Source organism: Canis lupus, chromosome 5, assembly GCF_048164855.1.
Source record: "Canis lupus baileyi chromosome 5, mCanLup2.hap1, whole genome shotgun sequence".
NCBI lineage: Eukaryota > Metazoa > Chordata > Mammalia > Carnivora > Canidae > Canis > Canis lupus.
Window position 1 is genome coordinate 75,392,698 of NC_132842.1, and position 19,615 is coordinate 75,412,312.

At 47.1% G+C, this 19,615-nt stretch overlaps 1 long non-coding RNA gene across 1 annotated transcript in view; it reads left to right on the forward strand.

Annotated features, from left to right (window-relative positions):
* The window catches only part of LOC140634177 (uncharacterized), a 41,217-nt gene extending 21,875 nt beyond the window's left edge, over positions 1-19,342 (forward strand). The window contains exon 2 of the long non-coding RNA XR_012031689.1: positions 19,062-19,342. This is a non-coding gene — a long non-coding RNA (uncharacterized lncRNA). The remainder of the gene's footprint in view (positions 1-19,061) is intronic.
* The last annotated feature ends 273 nt before the right edge of the window (positions 19,343-19,615 follow it).

The following is a 19,615-nucleotide window of genomic DNA, read 5'->3' on the forward strand; positions in this document are numbered from 1 at the left end:
GAATAAGACCCGGGTTCATGCCAAGTCATGGTTTTTAATTTTTATTTTTTTAAAGATTTTATTCATTTGAGAGAGAGAGAAAGAGCATGAGTGGGGGGAGAGGCAGGGGGAGCAGCAGACTCCCTGCTGAGCAGGAAGCGTGATGTGGGACTCGATCCCAGGACCCCGGGATCCTGACCTGAGCCAAAGGCAGACGCTCAACCGACTGAGCCCCCCAGGCACCCCTCCAAGTCATCTTTTCTGTCTGCACACCCGTCACCTCTACCTCTGCTAGGGAAGTCTGACTCGCCCTCCCGATTGTCCCCTAGTCCCTACCTCTCTGCAGTGAGTCCGGTGCTTCCTCAGCACCCCACAGGGCCACATTCTAGCACTGCTCTGGGGGTTACATCTGATTGCTTTCTGGTCTGTCCCCCTCCCCATGCTGGTCTCTGAGGCCCCCTCAGGCCCGCATGCCACAGGAGCTCACAAAGTGAGTGCTGGGCAGATACATGGGTGTGCAGGGCCCCAGACATGTGGCGCAGTGGTGGGCCTCTTGGCATGGGAAGCAGATGGAAGTGAGGAGGGATCCGGCTCAAACCCTGAACTCGAGGCTCTGGAGGTTTCTAGAAGCTGCTGAGGCTGGCTCAGGAGGTGGCTCCAGCCAAGAGGCGGGAGTGGGGACCAGGAAGCAGATCCCTCCCTCCTGTACCACCCCCCACCCCAGTACCTCAAGTGCACAGGTTGGGCTGGGAGCCATGAGGGGCCCAGGAGAGGGGCTGTTTCCTCGACTGTGTTCTGGAAGATTGGTCTGGATGGGCCGTGCTGGGGACTGAATGTTTGTTACCCCCAGATTCATGTGTTGAAACCGTTTCCCCAAAGATGATAGTATCAGTAAGGGAGTCTTTGGGAGGTACTCAAGTGTGAGGGGGGAGCTCTCACGAATGGGATTAGTGCCCTTATAGAAGAGGCTCCAGAGAACCCGAGACCCTGCCACCGTGTGAGCACAGAGCGGGAAGGCGCCAGCCGTGAACCAGGAAGAGGGCCCTCTCCAGAAGGCAAGCACTCGGGGCCCTTGGTCTTGGATTTCCGGCCTCCAGAACTGTGGGAAATACATTTCTGTTGTTAGCCACTCAGTCTGTGGTGTTTTGTCAGAGCAGCTGAGCCGACCGAGACCAACACCAAAGCCTTCCCACTTTGGAAATGCCCTCTTGGCTGTGACCCAGTGGTCGGGGCGGGTCATCTGGGGTGGCAATGACTGATGTCAGTTGAGGGCCAGATGCTACTTCAGACTTTTTCAAGTATCCTCTCATTTAATCTCCACACAACCCCATAAGGCAGACACTGTTATTCTCCCTATTTTACAGATGAGGAAACGGAGGCCCGGGGGGACTAGTGGCTTTGCCCCAGCCTCACACACAGCTAGCCTGTGGTAGAGTCAGGAATGGGACTAAGTTGACTGACTCTGGAGTCTAGAATCCAAACACTCTTGCCCTACCTGATGGCTGAGGTTTGTACCTGAATGTCACCTGGGGTAGGGAAGGGGTGGGGGAGTTGGGGGTTGGTCTGTGTCATTGTTAAGGAGTATCTCAAATGGAGGGGCCGGGGAGGGGCCCTTTAAATGCTGAGGGAGCCTGGAATAAGGGGAGCAAATGCCAGGGGGGCATCTTTCTTGCCACCTGCCACCCTAGTCCACAAACATAGACCAGGCTGAGAATTAGCCACCTACCCCCTGTGCGGGCTTGGGCGGGCCATGCCCTCTCTGGGCCCCAGAGGCCTCGTCTGAGGCGGTGGATATAAGCTCCAAGCACCCTTCCAGTTTCATCCGCCTGTGATGCTGCGATCCTCCTTCCCTCCCTCTGGCTCCTGCAGGCGCTCCTGCTGGTGGGACCCAGTGACAAGCTCAGGGATGTGTCGATGTCGCCCAAGCTGGTCAGCCTTGTGGACCCAGAACAGGGTGGACAGGAACTGAACTTGTAAGGGCAGCTTGAAGAGCACAGCCTGGTGGTAAATGTTTGTTGAAGCGAATCAATCAGGAGATGGGGAGGGGAGTTTCTGCCTCGGGATCCTTCAACAGGTGCCTTCAGCGGAGGCTGCTCAGCCTGGCCGCGCACTTCTGTCTGGTGGAGGTTTGTGTGCCTGGGGAGAGGGCTCAGTCCTGAGAGGGTGGGGACAGTCTGGCCAGGGGACACAGAGGCTGAGTTCACCACCCCGAGGTCCCTGATCTTGTCTGAAGCCCAAACCACTGGCCAGGCCGTGAACAAGCCGTCAGGCTGGCATTGGTCACTGGGCTTCCTCCTTTAAAGCAGACACCATCAGATCCTCTGTGCTGTGCATGCCTGCATGCCCTCCTCGCCTCATATCAGTCCGCATCCGCATCCCATTCCACACGTGAGGAATCTGTGACTCAGAGAGGGAAAGAAAGCTGCCCCAAGAAGCACAGCTGATGAGAGGCAGAGTCAGCATGGGACCTACACCTGCGTGCTCTCCATGGGCCACTCTGCTCCCTTCCTCAGCCCACCCCAAGAGAGAGAGAAAGAGAGAGACAGGAGGCAGCCTAAGAAGGGGATGCCACTCAGATCTGCCCCAAATCTGGTCCTCCCCACACTGGCTCCGGAGCCTCGGACAAGTCACTCAACCTCTCCGAACTCCTGTTTCCTCATCTGTCAAATAAGGCTCAAGATCTCTAACAGGCAGGAAGGAATGTTCTGAGATCACGGGAGTGCAATCAAACGGCATGTGGTAGATGCTCTAGGGCGTGGGCTTTATGATGTCTGAGCTGGTTAGTGTGCATCGCCATCATGTGACAGAGGCCTTGTTCGGCAGAGGACAGAAGAGAGACGGGGACACCTGAAGCAGGCCCTCCTCACCTCTGCAAGGATGGTCGGAAGGAAGCTCCTTGCCACACGTTCTGGTTGTCCATTTCTGCATAAAATAGCATCCCAAACTCAGTGACTTAAGACAATGACATTTAAAATGGTGTCTCTGTTCTGAGCATTAACTGGGCTCAGCTAGGTGGTTCTTGCTCAGCTTTCACAAGCGGTTGTGGTCAGAGTGTGGCTGGGACAGAAGTCAGCTGAAAGCTTCCTCAGTGTCAGGCCTGATAGCTGAGGCTGGGGGTCCTCTGGGTTCTCCGCCGGTGGGCCTGGTGGCTGGACGAGCTCCATGTGCTCTGTCGATGTGGCCTGGGCTTCTTCAGAGTGTGGTGCCTGGGATCCAAGAGGGAGCATCTCAAGGGGCCCGGGGACAGCTGTGTTATCCTTCATGACCTAGCCTCCAAAGTCACATAGTGTTACTTCCACTGTCACCTCAGGCCCAGCCTGATCCAGGGAGGGAACGTACAGGGTTGTTGTCACCGTGTTGGAAGAACATGTGGGGTGAAAATTGTCCTGGTGGCCACGTTTGGAAAATTCAGTCTGTCACACTGCATGAGTTCTGTGGCCCTGGAAAGTTCACATAAAAGGAGCTTTGATGTTCCGTTTGCTTTTTCTCTCACATCTGGGACATCCGTGTTTACCAAATTGCTTTTCTCCGTTAATTAAAGACGTTAGCGACTGGTGGTCCAGACCCGCCTGCGGTAAGAGAATCATGGCTTTGAGGAATAGGGGTAAACTGAGCTCCAGGGCCTTGCACAGGATTGGCCCAGATAAGATGTTTGATAAGCTTTGGCTGATGGGATCTCGGAGCATCTTATACAAATAGCCCAGCACTCCTGGGAGTGTGGGAGAAGGTGTGTCCATGCAGAGGGGTCCCAGACCTGCAGCCACCAGCCTGGAGAGGTCAGAGGCCTTCCCTGGGCCCCACAGCATGCCATCTGGAGAAGCAGGAGTAGAATCCAGGTCTCCTGTTATCTGGCTCGGGGCTTCTGCTAGGAAGCCGGGTGGTCCATGAATCCGCAGAGGCTGTTTCCAGGGAGCTCAGGTCTAAGAGGCTAAGCATCTGAGAAGTAGCTCTTGTTCCATGGCTAAATCCCTGCTCCACCAGAGTAGGGGTAGGGTGGGGAGGGAGGGCACTCCACACGTTCTTCTTACATGTGACGATGGCCCTCCTCCCACTAAGAGGCACCTGTGTTCCCTCCCTTGATTCTGGCTGGGCCTGTGACTCGGGCCCTTAGATTCACCTGTAATTGAAGGCCAGAGTGCCCCTTAATCCCTTCGTAGGCTTTGACCAACCGCATAATTGGAGCCTGTGACCACAGTCGGGGCTTAGGAAGGAGAGGGACCCAGGCTCCTAAAGTGTCGTTTCCCAAAGAGCGTTCCCTGGAAGACGAGACTCTCAGGATGCTGATGTTCTGTTGAGGTAAAGGAAGGGTTCTGTGATCAAATAAGTCTGGGAAATGAATTAAATAAAATCAAACTCTATTACAGGACTTCTCAGAGCATTTACTAAGCCTTGTAAGTGTCACTTTTGTTTCCTATGAAGGATCTTGAGAGACTGATAGTTCCTGGAACACATTTTGGGAAGCCGTGTTCTAGAGCGACTTGGATGTTAATGAGGATAATTTTTTTAAAGATTTTATTTATTTGAGAGAGAGAGAGAGAGAGAGCACAAGTTGGGGGGAGGAGGGGCAGAGGCGGAGGGAGAAGCCTACTCCCTGCTGAGGAGGGAGCCCAATGTGGGGCTCCATCCCAGGACCCCGGGATCAGGGCCTGAGCCGAAGGCAGACGCTTAACCGACTGAGCCACCCAGGCCCCCTGAGGGTAATTTTTAAATAGCAAAAGGAAAGCAGCAAAAACTGTGGTAGGGCAGACATTATCCAGGACACTGTTGGGGGAGCCGGGGTCCCCAGGGGTGTCTCACTGATGCTCGCTGCCCCTGCGGTAGAGCTCAGGCGGTCCTTCTGCTGCGTCGGGCCTCAGAGAGACCTCCCGGGGCTTGTTCAGGAGCAGGGCCGGGAGCAGGAGGGGCAGGTTTACGCAGTAAGGCCTCCTCCCTGCTTCCTGTTGAGGGGTCCCTGGGGCCCCTGGGGCCCTGCGCCTTGGGGAGCAGGGGAGGCAGGCCCCGGGCCTGGGCTCTGGTGGCTCTTCCCCGAGCCTGGCCTGCGGGCCAGCGTCGCCTTAATGCTGTGGTCAGGCGGCCACGTGGCTGGGCTCCCTGGGCGGGCAGGGCCGCGTAATGGACGGCCCAGACCCGCCCGCTGACGGCTCCATTAAATGTGGTCGATTTTTTTTTTTTTTCTGGTTCCCGGTGTTTTAAGCTGAGTGTCTCTGGGCAGGCATTCAAAGCCCAGTTCCAGAGCTAATCTCAGAGGCAGGGATGGAGCAGGCCCGGCTGCATTAAATGGCTAAATCTGGCACAGGGTGGGCGGAGCTCACTGGAGGAAAGAATAGCATCGCTGTGGTCTTGGACATCGGTCATCGCGCTGGCTGCTCGCCCTGTCCTTCAGGCTGTCAGAGGGAGTCGCTGGGCAGGGTTAGGACGCTGGGGAGTGGTCCCAGGTGAAGACACTGAATGTGGGGGCTCCGTGCCCTTGCTGTGTGTCTTCTGGGCAATTGCTGACCCTCTCTGTGCATTGGTTCTCATCCGCGGACTCCTTCCTTTGTAGCTTTCCTATGGGATGGGAGTCGGGAGGTTTGGGAGCTGCATAGTCTCTGTAGTTGAAAGCTACCAGGATGCTGGAGGGGTGGGTGGGGAAGCTTCTAGGCTCCTGAGATGTGAGGAAAATGTCCAGGCCAGCCTGCAGGGCACAGGAACCAAAGGCTGGGAGTCAGGGCAGGCAGGGGTCATAGTATGTCAAAGAGGAGGGTCAGAGTGGCTGTGATGGGGAGTTGGGGGCAGGAGAGACCCCGGCATTGGGGCCAGATGCCTATCACATTATCTGAGCTCCCCTCTTTCTGGGGTTAGGACCCCAGGGTAGGGTAGGCTAGAAGCTCCACTGTGGGGCAGGTGAAGGAGAGGGCAGGGCAAAGGTCAGGACAGGGTGGGAAACACCTGTTGCTGAGTCTGGGTGGGGGACCAGGCCGTGGCCGTCCCCTGGCCCCAGGCCAGCGTGTGAGAAGTCAATGAGCTCGCTGAGAAGCCAGGGGACCCCAGCTGAGTGGGGGGCATGGGGCTGAGAGCGAGGCAGGCTGGATGGCAGACCCCACCACACAAGGGCCAGGAAAGCCTTTAGAAGTAAAATCCAATTCCCCAATGGGGAAACTGAGTCTCAGGGAGGAAGAGGAACTTGCCAAAGATGACCTGGTAGCAGAGCTGGGACTAGAAGCCTGGTCTCTAGTCCCTGAGATGCCCTGTCACATCCGTTCTCTGCTGGACGTGGAGCTCTTGGGTAGGCGCATGCCTTGCTCACCTCCATGCCCCTTCCTAACGTGCCTGCACTTGGCCCCCAGCCTCCAGCCTCTCAGGGGATCTCTCATTCCAGGTCCCCGGATGAGCGACATCTTGGTCACCCAAGATGGGGCAGCGCTGGCCAGGGGTTGGGAACAAGATTGACAGCGATCAGGCGATCGAATTTCTAATCCCATCTTGGCCACCAGCCTGCCTAGTGGCCTCGGTCCTCTCTCTGAGTCTTGGTGTTTGCATGTGTAAAGTGAGAGTGATTGACCTGACTCCGTGGATCCTTCCAGGAGGGATTTGTGTTCTCTGCACCACCTCAGGGGCCGATGTCCTATCTGTTCCCCATACCGGACTGGTGTCACCCCATGTCCTCTCCAGTCCCCTCCTCTTGGATTCACTGTGGATCTTTCTTACTCCCGCGAGTGCCAACCCTGAACTACACCCTCTGAGTCATTATTGAGTGCCTACTATATGTCCCACTGCCACTTGCTGGGCTCTTGCCATCAGAGGACCAACAGTTCAGGTGGACACATGCCCAATAGTGAGGGATTGTGAAACCTTCCTACTGCTGTGACAATTACCACTCTTACTGGCTTTATACAACCAAAGTCTATTATCTTACAGTTCCATAGGTCAGAGGTTTCATGGGATAAGATCAAGGTGTAGGCCTGGCTGTATTCCTTCTAGAAACTGTAAGGGAGAATTATTTTATTATTTTATTTTATTAATTTATTTTTTCATGAGAGACACACAGAGAGAAGCAGAGACATAGGCAGAGGGAGAAGCAGGCTCTTCACAGGCACCCCAAAGCGGGACTTGATCCCAGACCCTGAGATCACACCCTAAGCCAAAGGCATATGCTCAACTGCTGAACCACCCAGGCGTTGTAGGGAGAATCTTTTTCCTTGTTTTTTTTTTTTTTTTTTTCCCCCAGCTTCTGGAGGCCACTCGTATTCCTTGGCTCGTGGCCTCCTTCCTCCACATATAAAGCTATCAGGCTAGCATCTTCTCATCTCTGTCTCTGGCTTGGCACTAACGCTGCTGCCTCTCTCATCCAGGTGGCCCCAAAGTGATCACAAGGGATAATCCAGCACACTCTTGCATGTCACATCCTTAATCTAAATATCCCTGCAAAGTCCCTTTCCACATCAAAGATTTGGACATGGCATCTTTGGGGGCCATTATCCTGCCAACTACAGGCCCTGCTTGTATAACTATCAAATAGCACAGAAGTCCTGCTCAGGCTTTTCTTGGAGCCAGTCTTGGGTTCAAATCCCAGTTCTTCCATCTGTGAGCTGCACAGTCATAGTAGGCAAACCTGCCAACCGCCAGGAGCCTCAGTTTCCTCATCTGTAAATCAAGGATCATCATACCTACCTCTCAGCGATCAAGACACAGTGGGTGGGATGCAGACCCCAGCACCCAGCCCAGAGTAGCTACTCAATAAATGATCACATCTGGCTTAATTTTGAGATGATACATAACACACGTTCTGGTTCTGAGTGGACTGCAGTGGATAGACAAGGACAAGGAGCAGATGAGGCTTGCGGCACCATCCTGGGGAGCATGGGCAGGGAGAGTTCATGATGCTTCTTTGCACTGAGCTGTCAGGCCAGGCCTGCCCCTCTGGTCCCCATCTGGTCCTTTCATTCATGCTGCTATTATTGGCTGAATTCCTACTGATATAGAGGCACTGTGGGGAGCAGGACAGACACGTGCACTCCCAGAGAGCTTATGTTCCAGTTATAAAATTATTATACAGAATAATTCCAGCTTGCTAAAAATGTTAGGAAGGACATAAATGGGGCAATGTGGAAGAGAATAATGGGGAGGTCAGGGAGGTTTCTCTGCTGTGATAGTTAAGCTGAGCTCTATTTATGGGAAAAGCCAGGCCTGGGAAGAGCTGGGTTAAAGCATTGACCTGACCTAGGGAAGCATGTGCAAAGGCCCTGTGGTGAGAAAGAGCTTGCAAATTCAGAAGCCAGCGTGAATGGAGCCAGAATGAAAGCAGAAAAGGAATTGAAGAGAAGGTAGGAGGGAGGCTGGGTCAGATCTGGCAGGAATTTGGATTTTATTCTAAGAATGAGGGTAGAGGGTTTAAAACAGGAGAATAGGATGATTTACTTCTGTTTTTATATTTCAGTCTATCTGCTTAACTGAAGATAGATTGGTGCAAGATGGGGGTTGGGGGTACATTGTATTATTGTTCTCAATTATTCACTTGTTTCTGTGGGAGGGTCATACGGTTCCTACCTCATTGACATCAGGTTTGATCATATGACTTGCTTTGGCCAATGAAATGTGAGTAGAAGTGCCACCTGCCACTTTTGGGCAGAAGCTTTAAGGCATTGTGTAACGTGCAATGTTTCATTCCCTTTCTCCAAAACAACTTTGTAATATTCCAGAAAGAAGCTGCTTCATCTGCCCAGGTTACAGAGAATATGACATGGATCAGAGCTTATCTGAGCAGCAGTGAACTTGTAGTGTGGCCGAAAAATAAACCTCTGTTCCTGCAAGCCACTGAGATTATATGTGATATAATAAATAAATAAAATCTTTTTAAAGAGACACAGGCATCTCTCTTTGACATTAGGCATGGCTTGCGTGTGGCATTAGGACCAAAGCTATTTCCTTGGGGTTGATGGCCAGGAACCTGGATGGAACAACCAAATTCTGGCCGTCTCTTTTATTCTGGTAGAAGGTATGCTGAAGACGGGAGGGAATAAAATGCTCCACAGGAAAAATCAGAGGAGGAGGTGGCATAGGCCACAGTGGGAGAAGGGTCGCCTGTGCTTTCTTGATCAGCCAGGGAACCCCTGAATGTCTCCAAAGTCAACTGCTGGAGGGATAGGGCAGGACTTAGCATGCTGAGAAGGCAAATTCTAGGACGAAGGATTCTGCTTGTGATTGGTAATAACCAAATCCACCATTTATTGAATCATCATCATAAACCAGATACTATGCTAGGTGCTTTACTTATTTATTTATTTTTAAAGATTTTATTTATTTATTTGACAGAGAGAGAGTGCAAGAGAGCGAGAGGAAATGTAAGCAGGGGGAGCAGCAGAGAGAGAGAGGGAGAAGCAGGCTCCTCACCAAGCAGGGAGCCCAATGTGGGACTCAATCCTAGGATCTTGGGATCGTGAGCTGAGCCAAAGGCAGATGCTTAACCAACTGAGCCATCCAGGTGCCCTGTTAGGTGCTTTAAATACACTGTCTTGTTAACCTTTATGACAACCCAGAAGGTAAAAATTACACCTATTAAAAATGACAAAAGCAATATATGCCTGATGGACAATTTAACCATTATCAAAATATGCAAGGTAGATTGCTAATGTCTCCACTGATATCACTCCCAGATATGTTCATTTAGCCAATTGATAGATGAAAAAATGCAGACTCAGAGAATAATGACAATCATAGCAGCTAGCATTCCTTGAGCATTGAGGGTGTGTCAGATTCTGTTAGGTATTTTTCACACATTATCACATATAATCCTCACAAGAATTCTTGGAGGAAAGTAGCTATTATCACCTCCATTTTACAGATGAACACCTGAGCCTCAGAGACCCAATTAAATGCCCTGAAGTCACAAAGAAGGTCAGAGGTGGGGCTGGGGTTTGAGCACAGGTCTGTCAGAGAACATTTCATCAAAGATCTGCTGATTATTGCCTAGGTCCTAGGGTACAGGCACACCAGATGCTGACTCTGGTCTCTGGCAGCCACTATCTTGAGGAGAACAAGAGGACCGTGTTATATTGATAAGGTCTTGTGTGTAATACAAAGAGTTTTTCTGTGTTTGTATTAAGGGGCGATGCAGGGAGGGGACTTGAGTAAAGTGTTGGAAGCCTAGAGGTACCAAGGTGAACAGAAGAACCCTGGACAAGGAGTCACTGGCTCTGGCTCTTATCCCAGCCCTGCTCTCATGTGTATTCATCAAGCACCTCTGAGCACCTTCTACTACCACCAAGACACAGAGAAATGTCCATTCTTGTAGGGCTCACAGTCTTATGGCAAGCAAGTCCCTTAACAGGTGTGAAGAAACTTATGAAAGTAGAGATGTGGTCATAGTCCTTACTGCGGCCCTGGAAGCCATGCAGACCTTTGACTTCTCTAGCTGCAGCTCCAATCTTCACCCCTCCTCTCTCTCAACCCCAGCTTCGTGAGCCTTCTCTCAACTTTCTTAATAGGCCAGGTTTCCTACACCAACAGGGCCTTTGCACATGCTCTCTCTGTTTTTAATTCAGATTTTATGTCTATCATTATTTCATTAAGGAAGAGTTCCTGACTCTCAAGGCCCATCTATTAGATGCCCATATGGTACTTATGGTTGTGCAGTGACTATAAACCTTATTCTATAAATTGAATTGTGCAAGAAATAGAATCTTCTTTATTTTTATGTTCTAGGGTGTATTTGTCTTTCCTTGCATTAATACCACACTATCTTAATAACTTTAACTTCATAATAAGTTTTGATATCCATTGGTTTAAGTTAAGTTTGCTCTTCTTCAAAATTATCCTGGGTATTTTTAACCTTTGCATTTTCATTTAAAAAAATTTATAATTAGTTTGGTAGTTTCCACCAAAAAAATCCTGCTGGGGATTTCAATTTGGACTTGGATTGCATTGAATCTACTGATCAATTTATAGAGAAGAGATAGTTTTATAATATAGAATCTTCTAATCCATGAACATGGTATATTCATCCATTGATTTTCAGATATTTAATTTTTTGGATAATGTTTTATAGTTTTGTGTGTAGAGATCTTATACATCTCATTTTATTTTTTAAAAAGATTTTGTTTTATTTATTTATTTGAGAGAGAGAGGGAGGGAAGGAGGGAGGGAGGGAGGCAGTGTGTGTGAGCAAGGGGAGGGACAGAGGGAGAGGGAGAGAAGGAATCTCAAGCAGATTCAGCACCGAGCATGGAACCCGATGTGGGGTTCCATCCCATGACCTTGAGATCCTGACCTGAGCTGAAATAAGAGCTGAAATCATACCTAATCGACAGAGCCACCCAAGCACCCCTTTGTACATCTCATTTTAGATTTATAATTAATTGTGATTTTTTTACTGTATTACAAATTATATATTTTTAAATTTCATTTTTAACTATTATTATGGGTATATAGAAATATAACTGCTAAATTTGCTGAATATTTCAATTGTTTGTAAATTAATTTAAATTTCTATGGACACAACCATGTTATCTCCTGCTTTTTTCTTTATAATCTTTATGCCTTTTATTTATTTTTCTTACCTTGTTGCTCTGGCTAGCATTTCCAGTACAATGTTGAATAGAAATGGCAATAGCAGGGGCACTTTGGTAGCTCAATTTGTTGGGTGTCCAATTCTTGATTTTGGCTCATGTCATGATCTTTGGGTTGTGGGATTGAGCCCCACATCAGTCTCCACTAGGCGTTGAGCCTGCTTGGCATTCTCTCTTGCCCTTTCTTTCTGCCCCCCCCTTAAAAAAATAAATGGCAATAGTAGACACAATTGCCCCATTAACAATCTCTGAGGAAGGTTCTCAATATTTTGCCATTAGGTATTGTTTGCTGTGCTCTTATGTGAATTCCTTTTATCAGGTTAAGAAAAATTTTAAATATATTTTTGCGGGCAGCCCTGGTGGTGCAGCGGTTTAGTGCCGCCTGCAGCCCAGGGTGTGATCCTGGAGACCCAGGATCGAATCCCACTTCGGGCTTTCTGCATGGATCCTACTTCTCCCTCTGCCTGTATCTCTGCCTCTCTCTCTCTCTCTCTCTCTCTGTGTCTCTATGAATAAATTAAAAATAAATAAATATATTTTTGCTAAGAGTTTTAAAAATCATGAATATGTTTGAATTCTATCAAATGATTATTTTTACATCGATTGAGATGATTGTATGATTTTTATCCTCTGTTTCTTTTTTGTATTAATATGGTCAACTATAATAATTGATTTTTAAAAAAATTTATTAAGTTTTTCATTTTAATTCTGGTATAGGTAACATACAGCGTTATATTAGTTTCATATGTATAATATAGAAATTCAGCAATCCTCTACATTACTTAGTGCTCATCATGATAAATGTACTCTTTAATCCCCAAAACCCGTTTCACTCATCTGTCTATCCACCTCCCTTCTGGTAACTATTGGTTTGTTCCCTGTAGTTAAGAATCTGTTTCTTGGTTTGTCTCTCTTTTCTTCCACCTTTATTCATTTGTTTTGTTTCTTAAATTGCACAAATGAGTGAAATCGTATGCCATTTGTCTTTCTTTGGCTTATTTTGCTTAGCACTATACTCTCTAACTCTATCGATATTCTTGCAAATGACAGTATTTCATTTATTCTTATAATTGAATAATATTCCATTATACACACACATATCACATTTTCTTTATCCATTCATTTATTGATGGACACTTGGGCTGCTTCCATAATTTGGCTATTGTAAATAATGCTGCACCTTGAGCTCACTGCAGTGAGCATAGGGGTGCATATATCCTTTCAAACAGGATATTTTTGTATTCTTTGGATAAATACCCAGGAGTGCAATTGCTGAATTGTAATTTTTCACTTTTTGAGTAACCTCTATACTGTTTTCCACAATGACTGCACCAACAGTGCATGAGGGTTCCTTTTTCTCCACATCCTTGCTAACACTTATTTCTTATGTGTGATAATGGATTTTTTTTTATAATGGATTTTTTTAAAAAACTTTATTTTTTTAAGTAATCTCTACACCCAGTGTGGGCCTTGAACCTACAACCTGAGACTGAGAGTTGTATGCGCTACCAAATGAGCCAGCTAGATGCCCCTAATAATGGATTTTTAAATGATAAAAAAAACTACTCATTCTTGGAAAGAAAAATCCTAACTGAGTTATGACTATAAAAACCTCCATACAGGGGCATGTGGGTGGCTGAGTTGGTTGGGCATCTGGCTGTTGGTTTTGGCTCAGGTCAAAATCTCAGAGTCCTGGGATTGAGCCCCATGTCAGGCTCCCTGCTGAGCAGAAAGTCTGCTTGAGGATTCTCTCCTTCTGTACCTCTCCCCATGCTCTCGCTCTTACACACACTAAGATAAATAAATCTTAAAAAAAAAAAAAAAAGTCCATACATATGGATTTGGTCTCCCTGTATTTTGGTAAGGATTTTTACATCTATCTCATTTAATCCTTACAAGAACTCTCCAAGGAAGGTACTATTGTGATCTTTACTTTACAAATGAACAACTGAATCTTAGAGGGATTAATTAATCATGAGAAAGATTGGCCTATAATTTTCATTTTCTGCAATTTTTGTTATCAGGATTATGCTGGCCTCAAAAGTGTGATAGAAAATGTTATTTAACAATACATTCTTTGGAACATTTTGTGTGAAATTGGTATCACTTCTTCCTTATGTGCCTGGAAAAATTCATCAGTGAAACCATCTGTGCTTAACATTTTTTTTGTGATTTTTTTTAATGGATATATGTTCTTTAAAATACATAGGATTACGTAAATTTTCTACTTGTTCTTCTATCAGTTTATGTTAGTTGTTTGAGGAATTTGTTCAGTTCAACTGAATTATCAAATTTATCCTTATAAAACTACACAATATCTCCTCATTCATTTTTAAAATCTGTAAGTTCTATAGTGTTGTCTTCTTTTTTTTAGATCTTGGATTGATTGATTGATTGATATTTTGGTTATTTATGCCTTCTCCTACACAAAACCAGCTTCAGAAAGCTTGAGGAGATATCCTTCCAGCCTGTACACCACCCAGACAGTTTTACTGTTTTGCTGCCTCCATGGATTCTCCTTGGAAGTGAGATTTATAGATTTTTTTTCAGAACCTATGAAGCTCGCTGGTGTACTGTTGCCCTCTGGCAATACTTGGTCCAGAGGAAATATAGCATAAGGTCCACCTTTCTCAGGGATCCATCATCTCTATAGCACTGTTCACTACTTCTGACCCCCAAATCCTATACGCCGCTATGCGCATCTACATGGTTATACCTACACCTACAATCTTTATATAATCTGAGGAATGGGGGAGCTTGCTTACATAATCTCCAAAATTATTCCTGTGACCTGAGATTTGAATCCCTTTTTGAAAATCAAAAGTGAGGAAGAGACTCATGTTTTCTTTTCCTGCTGTCTCATTGCTTTCTTGAACTCAGGTCAGAGTACGGGAGATGGGGTGAATGGATAGAGGGGAAGCTTGGGAAGTAGACAAGTGAACTTGAGTAAATCACTTAATCCCTCAGAGCCTCAATTTCTCCACTTGTAGAGTAAAGGTAATGACCCCTCTCCTGCCTTGCTCATAGTGTAGTGACAAAGGATCAAATGAATGCTCAAGAGCAAGGGCTTAAAGAATATTTATTTATTATGAACTCTACCATCCACTCAAAAGGGCATATAAATATGTACATACAATTTAAGTAATTATAATGTATAATATAACAGATGCCTGTGTCCATACCACCCAGTTCAAGAAATTGCTGTATGTTTGAGACTCCTTGCAAGTCTCAGCCCCTTCTTATCTTTCTCCCAAGAGGCGATTAACATACTAATTTTTGTATTGATCATTCTTGCTTCTCCTTGTATTTTGACTTTTTAAACAGATAGCCCTTAGAGAACAAACTGGTGGTTAGCACAGAGGAGGTGAATGGGGGGATGGGTGATGGAAGTGATGGGGATTAAGGAGTGCCCTTGTTGTGATGAGCACCAGGAGTATACGGAATAGTAGGATCACTATATTGTACACCTGAAACTAATATAACACTGCATGTTAGCTATACTGGAATTAAAATTTTTAAAAGACACCCCTTAGCTATATATTATTTTACCTTTGTCTAGTTTTGAGTTTTAGATATATGAATGCTACTGTCTGTCTCTCTCTGTGACTTACTTCTTTCATTTGTCATCATCTTGTGGAGTCCATCCTTGCGTTTGTGTGCAACTATAATTCATTCATTTTCACTGTTGTATGATATTCCATTGGGGGAATATACCACACTGGATCTATCCATTTCCTATTGATGGATATTTGGATCATTTCTAGTCAGGTGACTTTGAATAATGCTACTATGAACATTCTTGTAGATGACTCCACACCACATCTACAACCTAATACAGACCAAGGATTTTCTTTAGGAGTAAAATTGCTGAATCTTAGGGTGTGTGCACATTGAATTAAAAAATGTTATCTCCTAGATGTATTAGTTTCCTCTTGCTGTTATCATGAATTACCACAAACTTAGTAGCTGAAGCATATTTATTTTATAGTTCTGAAGATGAGCTAACATCAAGGTGTTGCCAAGGCTGAGTTCTTTTTGGAGGCTTTAGGAAAGATTCTATTTCTTCACCTTTTCAAATTTCTGGAGGCTGCCCCCATTCATTAGCTCATGACTGCTGCTTCCACCTTCAAAGCCAGCAGTAGCATCTTCAAATCTCTCTCTGACTCTGAGGCCTGCCTCTCTCACTTAAAAGGATCTTGTGAGTATATTGGACCCTGGGATAATCCAGGCTACTCTCCCCAACTTGGGGTCAGCTGACTAGCAACTTCAATCCATCTATAACCTTTAATTTCCCACGCCATGTAACCTAACTTCTTCACAGGTTCTGGGCATTAGGAGGCAGACGTCTTTGAGGGGGATGCGTTTTTGAGGAGGTCACTTAGACCTCAGATAATGCCACATTGTTGCCTTGCCTTTTTATACTTCCACCAATGGAGGTCCATTTCCTTTATTCCTGCAAGAACCACCTTTTATATTAACTTCTTTTTTTATGTTTTGATTATAATGTCTTATTTTGAAATAGTTTAAAAGTCATAGAAAGTTATAGAAATAGAACAAAATTGTACTCTTCACCCAGCTTCTACGTGCACTTTATGTTTGTGTGTGTATGCGTGTGCGTATAGTGCTATGAAATTCTATCACATGTGTAGGTTTGAGTAGCCATCACCATAATCAGGATAAGGACCCCTTTTAAGCCCTCAGCATGGTACGAAGCTTAGAGATCATTATGAGAAGGCCAGCCCTGGAGGCCTCACATGGGTAAGAAGAATGGCTCAGGGCCAGGGAGTGCTCCGGGGCCAGGGCATGAGGGAGAGAAGGGGAAGGCATGGCACTTGAGGTGCTGATCCCCTGGGAGCCGGCCCTGCCCTGGGGGTCCTGGCGAGGATCACCTTGGCCAAGTCGGGCTCAGTGTACCTGAGCGCACAGGCAGCAGGGAGAAGCAACGACTTTAACTCTCCCAGATTAATCCTGCTAAGTTGCAACAATATTGATATGCTATTATTTTCCACCTTTATTCATCCCCCGGCGAAGAAAGAACGACTCCCCCCAGGCCATTCATAATTGAAAAATGCTTTTAAGGCCTTTACGAGTTGAATACTAAATTTCGCGAGGTGCCTGCTTTATTGGGCCTCCAGTCACCAATGATACATTTGCTCCCTAATGTTCTTTAAGGAAAGGAGCTCCAGAGGCATGATGGATGGGACCGATCAGAATCAATGCTCATTAGTGACTCCAGCGGCCAGGTGGGCCTGGGCTGCTCACTCAGGTTGGGGACTGGCTCTCGGCAAAAGACAGGGGCAAGGCCTGTTGGCTGCCGTTTGCCTTAGACTGGGACTTTTCTTCATTCATTCATTCAATAGATTCTTACTCTGCACACTGTGCACCAGGGCTGGTACTGGACACAGAAATAGATCAGAGCCAGCCCTGCCCTCAAGGAGCTCCTCAGACACACGCATAAATCAGGGCAGTAGAGTGGTTATGTGTCTAATGTTGGGAGTGTGCTCGGGGCCTGGGAAGCATGACGAGAACATGGGAAGCATGATGAGAAGATCAGTATTACATGAGGAACTGGCAGGCAAGGAAAGCTTCATATCAGAGGTGACATTTTACAGTGTGAGTAGGAATGTGCCCGAGTGGGAAGGGTGTTCCTAGCAGAGAGAGGCAACATAGGTGAGGGCATGGAGATGTGACCCAGCCTGGAGTGAGGAGATTGAGCCATTGACTTCTTAGATGAGTCACCCTGGTGGCTCAGAGGTGGCCAACACTGCAATCTTACTGACTCATGGAATCCCAGAACTGGCAAAAACAGAATAAGAAGGATCCTCAGAAAGCATGTAGTCTGACCCCTCATGATGCTGATGGGCAGCTGAGGCCCAGAGAGGGAAGGGACTTGTGCCAAGTCTCACAGCCAGGTAATGGGAAGGGCCAGTGCCAAGGGATGAGCCCCTGGCTGGGATTCTGACTATGCAGCTGTGGCCTCTTGGAGACCACAATTCAGCTTGGCATTGACCTTGGGCCTTAGTTTATCATTACATGAAAACATGTGCTTGTTATACAAAACTTGAAGTCCCTTCAGCTCCCAAACTCTATGAAGCCCCGAGGGAGGAACAAGTCTTCTGTTGGGTAACACACAGCTGGCCAGTGACATGAGTGGGGGAAGCTAATGTCTGGATGGGCACCAGGGCAATGGGCTCTTCCTCAGCCTCTTCTCCTTTCATCACTAACGAGCCTTGGTGGCACGCAGTGTGCCTGCATTTTGCAGATGAGGAAACTGAGGACTTAGAGTTCAGGTGACTTGCCCAAGGTCACACAAAAGGCACCCAGAATTTGAAAAAAATTTTTAAAAAAATTTAAAACCAGATTTTTAAAAAACTTCAAAGCTCATGTGCTTCCCATTGTGCTGCGCTGTCCCCTCAGGGCCTCAGAGGAAATCAAACAGACATGAGACAACTGCCCTGTCTATGGTCTCTGTGAGGGCCTCGGGCTGGCTCAGCCCAAGAAATCTGACCACCACCACAAGTGGTAAAGCCTGTGTCAAGTCATAAAGTGATAGATTGGCCCCGTCCTTTGTTCTTTCCTGAGAACATTGCTCATGAACATGCTCTGTCCAAGGATCTAGGGGTGGTAAGGGTGTGGCCAGGGAGGGACAGCCAAGATGAGCAGAAGGAGAGGGCCAGGGCCTAGTTATGGATCTCTGCTTCTTCCCTGGGCAGGCCTCTTTCCCAGATCCTACTGAGGACCCAAGAAGCCTTGGTTTGGCTCAGGCCTGACATGGGAAAAGGGGACAGTCAGGCCTCAGATCCCTGCAGCTGGTCCCAGGCCTAAAACCTGAGCTGTGGTGTTGGGAACAAGTCCCTTCTCCCTGAATGACACTGCCCAAGTGGCTCACGCAGGCCCTAGGGGCAGCAGAGCTATATGCCTGCCAGATAGAGAGTCAGCCAGAAGCGGCCCAGGTGCCTGGCACAGTAGAAAGGTCTGGTTCCATCTTGCTGACAGGCTGCCTTTACTCTTGATTTTAGCTCAGGTCATGATCTCAGGGCCTTGAGATGGAGCCCCAGATGGCAGTGTAGTGTGCTCAGCATGGAGTCCGCTTGAAATTCTCTCTCCCTCTCCTTCTGCCCCTCCCCCTGCTTGTGTGCTCTCACTCTCTCAAATAAATAAATACACCTTTTTCTATTTTTTATTTTTATTTTATTTATTTTTTAATAAATCTTAGAGAGAGAGAAAAGGATGTCAGGTGATATGGAGGAAACAAAGGCAGAGTAGGAACAAGACAGTGATGAGAGGCGGGGGCTCTTCCAGACAGATGTGTCAGGGGGAGCATCTCTGATAGGCAACATTCCAGTGAGACATGAAGGAAGATATGGGGTCTTAAAATATGTCCACAACTTCTTTGATATTCTTCCTTTCAAGAGATGGAGCTTAATTTCCTCCCTTTGAGTGTGAACCAGACTTGGAGACTTACTTCCAGCAAGTAGAATGTGCCAGAAATGATGGCATATGACTCCTGGTAAGGTATAAATACTTGCTCGTTCTCAGATCACCTGTTGCCATGTCATGAGGATGCTCAAGCAGCTGTGTGGAGAGGCCCATCTAGTGAGGAACCCACCCCTTCTGCCAACGGCCAGCGAGGAACTGATGCCTCCTGCCAATGGCCGTTTGAGTGCGCCATCTGGGAAGTGGACCCAGTTAAGCCTTCAGATGACTCTGCACCTGCTGTCATTCTGATTTCAGCCTTCTCAGAGAGCCTGAGCAGGAAGCAATGACTCTTGGATTCTTGACCCATAAAACTGCATAATGATAAATGTTGGTTGTTCTAAGTCACTAAATTTGGAGATAATTTGTTATACAGCAGTAGATAACAAGTACAGAAGGGGAGGAGCAAACATGGATATGTGGAGGGGAGAGTGACCCAAACTGAGGGGACAGCAGGTACAAAGGTCCTGTGGCTCCATGCAGGGAAGACAGAGATTGTACCTGTGGCTCAGCCCTTGTCTGTCTGGTCCTCAATTTTTTCATTTGTCAAAGTAAACAGACATTGTCAGATGAGAAATTTGATTATAGACCTCAAAAGGCTCTGAGAGAGCAGGGAG